This window comes from Microtus oregoni, unplaced genomic scaffold (genome assembly GCF_018167655.1).
Source record: "Microtus oregoni isolate MIOR12 unplaced genomic scaffold, Mior012 000018F_ref0000195, whole genome shotgun sequence".
NCBI lineage: Eukaryota > Metazoa > Chordata > Mammalia > Rodentia > Cricetidae > Microtus > Microtus oregoni.
The window spans coordinates 29,881,680-29,890,896 of record NW_024543077.1 but is presented as its reverse complement, the minus strand read 5'-3'; the positions used below and the strand labels follow the sequence as shown (position 1 = coordinate 29,890,896).

General features: G+C 38.9%; 1 pseudogene; it reads left to right on the top strand.

Annotated features, from left to right (window-relative positions):
* Nucleotides 1-1,410: 1,410 nt before the first annotated feature.
* LOC121458826 lies at nucleotides 1,411-3,361 on the top strand (annotated as a pseudogene).
* The last annotated feature ends 5,856 nt before the right edge of the window (nucleotides 3,362-9,217 follow it).

The window sequence follows — 9,217 nt, the reverse complement described above, 5'->3', positions numbered from 1 at the left end:
CTGGGCAATCATCCAAAGTCTCATTTGCAATGTTGAAGCAACCCACTTTGGCAAAGACCTAGAATAACGGACCGACCACTTAAAGAGGTAGGAAAAATTTTTAAAACTATCTTATCCTATCTTGGCTAGATTTAACAATCCTGCTTATCCATTTTTGGATATCATTTATCTTGTCAGTAGTTGAGACACGAACATGTCTTTGCCTAAAGGCCAGTTTTGCCAAGAAGAAAACAAGCTCCAAGTGAAGTGACCAGTGTTCAACATTCTCTCGGAAATAGAATGATGCTACTAGGAACAATTGTGACTCACTTAAACATGACTCAAATTTATTTAAATGCCATAATCTACAGCTCTTTGAAGTGGTTGAAGATTACCTATATATGAAGTATATAATCTCTACGTATCTAAAGAACCTGATTATTCCAACTATAAAAACAATAAATGACTATTGATCTATAATTCTTAATACCTATAAACTTAAAAACTAAGGCTCATATTAGAATATTATACAAGGGGGCTGGAGAGTCAGTTCGGTGGTTAAGAGCATTGCCTGTTCTTCCAAAGGTCCTGAGTTCAATTCCAGGCAATCACATGGTGGTTCACAACCATCTGTAAAGAGGTCTGGTGCCCTCATCTGGCCTGCAGACATGCACACAGACAGAATATTGTATACATAATAAATAAATAAATAAATATTGGAATATTATACAATAAACAACTGAAACAAATGAGTACAATGACTTCAAAATGTAAACAATGTATAAGTATCTTGATCAGAGGTAGAAATGTATGTTGCAATATGATAAATATATATCAATCCATAAAAATGTTTTTAAGCAGAGGTAGAAGCATGAATGCATACAATATTGAATATAATTTTACATTATATCAATATACAATAATCTATACCAATGCAATTCCCTGGCAATAACAACTCACAATATTCACTCTATTTACTCACTATTATTATTAGTGTGAGTAAGCTCACACTAATCTATTATCCCATTCAATTTTCCCATATTTTTTCAAAGTGATCCTTCAGCCTCTAAAATTTTCCCTCCATCTTGCAACCCTATTCCAATTATAATCAACCCCTAAATGATATCCCTAATTCTGAGAACAAACTTTGTTGGGAGAGGAGATGTTGTCTTTTAGAATTACTTCCAGCTATCATCGGGGGGAATTTTCTTTCTATGGGATCCTGTGAAAGTAAAATGATGGTTAAGTTCCAAGCTTACTGCCTAGAATAATTGCAAATAATCTCTCCGTATTTGGTAAGGATTTTCTGAGCTTCCTATTAGGAGGTCTGTCCAGAACATTGTAAAAAGTGCACCATTTCAGCTAACCAAGTTGGAACCATCTTGAGTAACTGGTACTCAAAAGAGATCTTGTAGTAGTGCTATCATCATCATGACGTAATATCAACCAGGTTGAGTTGATGTTCTGGGGCCACATCTTCTTCCTGGAAATTACAAAATTTACTGCAGGAAAATTTATTGTTCATTGTGCAAACCTTCAACATTAATTATATAGGCATATACAGACAAATATATTCAGTGACATGTACAATAGAGACAAAAATAGATATAAAGAAAAGTAATTTTTTTCTAAATTCTTTTTTCTTTCTGTCACATGCTCCTGGCATGAGACAGAAACTCTGAATTTTTCTTTTAACATGTTTGGATTTATAGAGGGACAGAGCCAGTGTCCAACTCCAAAGCCAAATCTATATATTCATAAGCATTTATCCGCCTAGAAAAGGCACCCAAGGTAATGATAGGATAAAAGTGTAGATTATTGAATCTACTCTTAAAAAAAAATCAAGAGGCATATATATGTATGATGAGATAAAAGGGTAGATCATTAAAATTAATTTAAAAAGTAATTACTTATTTAAATATTTTACATTGATATAGATATGTATGCTTCCTTTTGATAGTAATTTGATATTATTTTTGTTAAAACATACTGTCTATGATGTTATATTTTTACTCAAGGTATTTTACCTAAAACAGCTAACTTAAACATGTAGTGAAAATGGTTGCCAGGCAGTGGTGATGCACGCCTTTAATCCCAGCACTTGGGAGGCAGAGTCAGGTGGATCTCTGTGAGTTCGAGACCAGCCTGGTCTACAAGAGCTAGTTTCAGGACAGGCTCCAAAATCAGAGAGAAACCCTGTCTCGAAAAAGCAAAAAAAAAAAAAAGAAAAAAAAGAAAAAAAAGAAAATGTTTAGTCCTTGAAAGTTATTATTATTAAAGTACTGCATATTAGTAGTTTCTTACTTATTAAAGTTGAAAGTATAATCATGTTAGGTATGTTTTAACATTATACAGAATTTTATTATGCCTGTTGTTCTTTTTTCAGGAACCTTGATGTTGGTGAATAACATCTGTGTTAGCCAACAGAAAAAGCAGTTATCTCAAAGTGACCCTTAAACTGTTGTTTGTGACCTCTAATTTCTGATCTATCTTCCAATGACAGGAGTCTCATGATATGGATGTTCTCTTAGCAAACAAAAGACATCTCTTGTGATGGCTCTCCGGCCCTCGTGCTTTCTTCTGGTTTAGATAAATGCTGCTCCACTGATACCCAATCCCAAACAACCTAGAGAAATGATTTAAGGAGTAGTGGGGGAAGCAGGTGGTTGAGGATCCCTGCCTGAGAAGTGGGCCTGGGGCCTTTGGGGAGGCTGGGAATGAGGATCCTTCAGCTACAGGTTCTGGGACCAGCTGGGGAGTCCCCAGAAGCCAGAAGGAGCACTTCAATGACAGCATCATTGAGGACCCAGAGTAGAAGGTGATCAAAGCTTTAGGGAGTCAGGGAGATAGAGGAAGAGGATGAGAAATTAAAGGAGCTACAAAATGAGGTAGAGAAGCAGATGAATAAGAATACAACCCCAAAATAAGAGTACAACCCCAGACAATGCTGGCTCAGTGATCATCTCTTGAGAAGATGGAGCCTGATGCCAGTTCCATCTATGTTGGCAATGTGGACTATGGTGCAACAGCAGAAGAGCTGGAAGCTCACTTTCGTGGCTGTGGTTCAGTCAACCATGTTACTAATTTGTCAGTCTGTGACAAATTCAGTGGCCTTGGCAAAGGGTTTGAAGATGTAGAATTCTTAGACAAAGAGGCAGTGAGAACTTCCCTGGCTTTAGGTGAGTCCCTGTTTAGAGTGAGACAAATCAAGATGATTCTCATCACTACAACAGACAGGGGTTTCCCACAAATCCAATACCATGCCCAGACTACCAATTACAACATCTCCCTGTCTCAATTCTACAGTGGTTTTAACAGCAGGCCCTGGGATCAAGTCTAAAAGGGCCAGGCTAGAGTGATATCATGGTATTCCCCTTACTAAAAAAAAGTATTAGAAGGAGAGAGGGGGAAAAAGAGGAAAGAAGGGAAAAAAGAATTTAAAAAGATAGAAAACAAACGATGACCTCGATGGGAAAAAAAATGTTTTTTAAAAAAGATATACTGGGGGGCTGAGAGATGGCTCAGAGGTTAAGAGTAATGACTGTTCTTCCAGCGATCATGAGTTCAATTCCCAGGAAACACATGGTGGCTCACAACCAATTATAATGAGATCTGGTACCCTCTGCTGGCCTGCAGGGATAAATAAATAATAAATAAATAAATAAATCTTTAAAAAAAAGTTATACTGTGGAAGGGGGAGAATCCCAAAATTAACTGTAGGGACCTGCTTTGGGCAGTAGGGGAGGCCCAGGGAATGGGGCAGGTGTGACATATTTCCTATGGAGATTCAACAGACACTTCTCAAATGTGCAAACTGTTTCCTGTTCTCTGCTCCACTTCACTCTCTTTGGGACTGCTCAAGGGTAGGTGGGTACGGGTGGTAGAAGAACTTCTTTTACACAGAGTTCTGGAAGGGCACCAATCTGTTCAGCTTATTTTCTTCCCTCATCTTCTCTCTGTCTTTTGCAGTCCCTGCCTGCTTCTGATTTACCAGGTCTAGGCACACGCTACCCTTCTTTCCTCAGGGCTCCAGCCTCTCCAGGTTTTTTTGGTGAACTATTTTGTTTGCTTTTTTGTTTATTTTTCTATCTTGAGTGTCTTACTTTGCAGGTTTTTGTACCAGAAAGAACTCACTCCCAGTGGATTCAGTGTGAATTCTACTTACCTTAGAGAAATACAGTACTTTCTTTTGGGAAGTTTTGCAGTGTTTTTTTTTTATTTATTTATCAGGTGTTCTTGTTTGGTTTTATCTTTACATTTTTCCCTTTTATTTGGAAGGAATGGGAAGAAGTGGAAATAAGGAGGTGGGAGCTGGATTTTGTTTATTTTCTTAAACTCATTTAAAAGGGATGGGGCTTTTTAAAATAATGTGTCATGGAGAATGTTGTTTATGGAAAACAAAGAAAAATGAATTAATTTATTTTCTGCTACATGGATTATGGTCCAAGATGTGGATTATGCTCTATCTACCTGTCCAATACAATGCACACCTGAGAAATCTCTGCAGATCAGAAACTCATTTTTCCCCTGGAAGTAAGCTTCACTGGATCACACCATTGCAGCAAGTGGCAGGATCACATTAAAAGCATTCTGATGATGCATTGCTAGAAGGTCAATATCATCATTTCCTACCAGTTCTTAAACTATTTGTAATCCTTATAACACAAACCTGAAATTGGAATGCAATATTGAGAAATTCTGAAATCTAGACCTTCAGTTTTCTAATCTCTCTACCCACTGCACACCAAGAGCAGTGCCCATGTGTGTACTCTAGACAATCACGATCACATCCTGAATTTCCAGAGACCCCCCTGCCCCAATAAATTCATATACAGGGAGGCTCAGAGAATAAGGCCCACTGCCAACATGAACCACATAGACCAACATAACTACATGCTGGCTCATGATCAGTCCAAGTCACAGCAGAAATGACAGTTCAACAGACCTGAACACCCAACACTCACCATGGTATAGCTTGTGATCTTCCTTTCAACTCCTACTGTAGATGCAGAATAGAATCATGGAAAGAACCCACAAACTGTCTGCTACTAGTACTCCCCATTTCTAACCCTTCCCAGAATTCCTTAATGGTTAGGGCCACGTCGCTGGGCCTCAAAATATTAGCCGCTCCTCTGTAGAAGGATCAGATATCAAAAGATTCGGACAGCACAGTCCTTCCAGTTCTGCCCTCCCAGCCCAGAAGACAGGGGCCTAGATTAGAACGTTTGTATTTAGTACACATTATTCCACTCCCCTACAGCACATCCTATTCTTCATCCAAAGCACAGGGTCCTTTGTGTGCACATTGCTTGCACACTCACTTTCCAGTGCAGCCATTCCATTCCCTCAGAGATGGGAAATCCTAAAGACAAACACAGGTCACAGTCATAAAGGAATCACTGTTCCTGTGTGACTGTGGTTACTTTGTAACCATTGTTACACAAAAACAGACCATGAATTAGAAAACAATCAGGATATGTTACGGCTTGGAGGGAGCAAAGACAATGTGGACATGATGAAGTTTTAATCTCAAAAATTATTTTGAAAACTTGAAACACACTATATGGTCATGTGCTCCAAAGACTAAGGATTTGTATTAGAGCACAATAAATATTTCTCATGTATTTTCCCTAAAGATGAAGATCTTATCCAGAAAAGTAACAGTCCTGTTAAGCAGGGACACAACATTTTACACAGATCATCTATTTTTGATGAAATATTGTATATATCACAATTAGATTTCAAGATAAGGTCAGTCCCATACCCAGATTGCCATTGTCTGTGGACTGCACACAATGGTCAATCAGGACAATCATACATCATCACAATTGACTGATTCCACATAAGTAATCTCAGTTGAAGGAGGAAAGCCCTTAACCACAGTGCAACCTCTCACTTCCTGCACTGTGTCTCCACCAGCTTCAAAGTTGACCATTGAGTTCAATTCTTATACCAATCCCTCTTCATTTCTAAGTCCCCAATAAAAGCCAGAATGACTAGCAGACACTCATTAACTGCTCTATTTTTCTTTCTCACTGACTAGTGAGGGACAAACCTGGAAGGAGTTGCAGTACTGTCTCCCCAGAACAGGACAGCAGAGGTGGGATTAGGTAGGTGTTCAAAACAATTCTCAATTACATAGCATGAGGCAAGCCTAATGTATAGGAGACATTGCTCTCTCTACATAGAAATCAACATAACTTGAAAGAAATCAAATGAAACTATCAATGACTTAGAAACACTGGAGAACAGAAACAGAGATAAGAGCAGCAATACACTTAAATAAAGTATTTGAAACTGATACCAAAAAGTGATCTTTAAAGTGATGATAATAATGCACTTTTAGCCGGGCGGAGGTGGCGCATACCTTTAATCCCAGCACTCAGGAGGCAAAAGAAGGCAGATCTTTGTGAATTTGAGGCCAGCCTTGTCTACAAGAGCTAGCTCCAGGACAGGCTCCAAAGCTACAGAGAAACCCTGTCTCAATACACCAAAAAATGCACTTTTAGGATTAAATAAAATTTTCTGTATGGACTTTAAAAAAGAGTAGGCCCTTTCTTAGGAGAGGGGATGTCACTAACAAGAGACAAATTGATGGTTCCCTTACATATGTTGACTGCTGAGCTCTGTAACCTGACAAATAGAGTTAGTCAATGGCCTGTTTTTCAAATCTTTGAGTCGACATAACTCTGTCAAGCAAGATCCATCATATTTCTTACCAAAATCAATCTACAGATTGAATACAATGCCCATGAAAATCCCAGCAAAATTCTTCAAAGACTTTGAAAGAACAGCGCTCAAATTCATATGAAAAACAAAAAACCCAGGATAGCCAAAAAAATTCTATACAATAAAAGAACTTCTGAATGCCTCACAATCCCTGACTTCAATCAGTACTGAAAACAGCCTGGTATTGTCATAAGAACAGACAGGAAGACCAATGGAGCTGAATAGAAGACACGGATATCAATCCACATATTTCTGAACACCTGATATTTGACCAAAAAGCAAAAAATATCAAGTGGATAAAAGAAAGCATATTTAACTAGTGGTGCTGGCATAACTGGATATCAGCATGTAGAAAAATGAAAATAGACCCACATCTATCACCATGCACAAACCTCAAGTACAAATGGATAAAAGACCTCAACATAAAGCCAGCCACACTGAAAATTATAGAAGAAAAATTGAGAAGTACACTTGAAGGCATTGGCACAGGGAACCACTTCCTCAATATAACCGCAGTAGCACAGACACTGAGAGAAACAATTAAATGGGACGTCCTGAAACTGAAAAACTTCTGTAAAGCAAAGGACATGGTCAACAAGGCAAAACGAGAGCCTACAGGATGGGAAAAGATCATCACTAACCCCACATCAGACAGAGGTCTCATCTTCAAAATATACAAAGAACTCAAGATATTGGACACCAGCCGGGCGGTGGTGGCGCACGCCTTTAATCCCAGCACTCGGGAGGCAGAGGCAGGCTGATCTCTGTGAGTTCGAGACCAGCCTGGTCTACAGAGCGAGTTCCAGGACAGGCTCCAAAGCCAGAGAAACCCTGTCTCGAAAAACCAAAAAAAAAAAAAAAAAAAGATATTGGACACCAGAAGAACTCATAATCCAACAAAAAAAATGGAGTACAGACCTAAACAGTGAACTCTCAACAGAGGAATCTAAAGTAGGTGAAAGAAACTTAAGAAAATGTTCAATATCATTAATCAGAGAAATGCAAATCAAAACTCTGAGATTCCATCTAACACCTGAAAGAATGGCCAGGATTAAAAACACCGATGAAATCTTATGCTGGAGAGATTGTGAGGAAATGGAAACACTTCTGCATTGCTGGTGGGAATGCAAGCTGGTATAGTCCCTTTGGATGTCAGTGTGGCAATTCCTCAGAAAATTAGGAAACAACCTTTCTCAAGACCCAGTAATACCACTTTTGGGTATGTAACCATAGGATGCTCAATCATAACACAAGGACATGTGCTAAACTATCTTCATAGAATCTTGGTTTGTCATAGCCAGAATGTGGAAACAACCTAAATGCCCCTCCATAGAAGAATGGATAAGAAAAATGTATTACATCCAGGTCTACAAGAGCTAGCTCCAGGACAGGCTACAAAGATACAGAGAAACCCTGTCTCGAAAAACCAAAAAAAAAAAAAAAAAAAAAAGAAAGAAATATGTGGAACATTTACACAAAGGAGTGCTACACAGCAGAAAAATATAATGACATCTTAAATTTTGCAGGAAAATAGATGGATCTATAAAACATTATTTTGAGTGTGGTAACCCAGACACAGAAAGATAATTATCACATGTACTCACTCATAGGTGGTTTTTAAGCATAAAGCAAAGAAAGCCAGCCTGCAAACAACAATCCCAGATCTTAGACAAAAATGAAGATGCTAAGAGAGACTTACATACATCTAATCTATATGGGAAGTATGAAGTAGAAAAAGACAAGATCTCCTGAGTAAATTTGGTACATGGCGACCTTGGGAGAGGGTTGAATGTGGGAGTGGAGAGGCAGGGAGTGAAGCAAAGAAAATTGTAGAGCTCAATAAATATCAATAAACAAAGATCGAGCATATCTGCAGAGGATAGTTGCCTAATTGCAAATTCAATGTTCCTTGACTCAAGATAACCTTCCTAATCTGGACACCCACACAATCTGCTCTGTGTTCATTCACATGACATTAATTTACACATGCTGGGCAATTACAAACCACTCCTGCTACCACAGTCAGGCCCTTTTTCATAGTGGTGGCTGCAACAGCTGATAGCCTATGCTGTGCCCCCGCAGTGCACACAATAATCTATTCTTCCTATTGTGGTCTGAGGACAGAAGAAATGCTCCATATGCAAATCCTTTTCCTGTGACTGTGTTGGCAGTCAACTACATGGCTCAAATGCGTTATATTATTATTTTGGTTTTGTTTGAGTCAGGGTATCTTTGTAACTTTGGTGCCTGTCTGGGAACTAGCTCTTGTAGACTACACTAGCTTCAATCTCACCAAGATCTACCTGCCTCTGCCTCATGAGTGCTTGGATTAAAGGCATGCACCACCACTGCCCGGCAAATACATAATTTTAAAACTGTGAACTGGTACAGTCATTTAAGAACTTCGATGGTGAGCCAGGTGGTGGTGGCGCACGCCTTTAATCCCAGCACTCGGGAGGAAGAGGCAGGTGGATCTCTGTGAGTTCGAGGACAGCATGATCTACCAGAG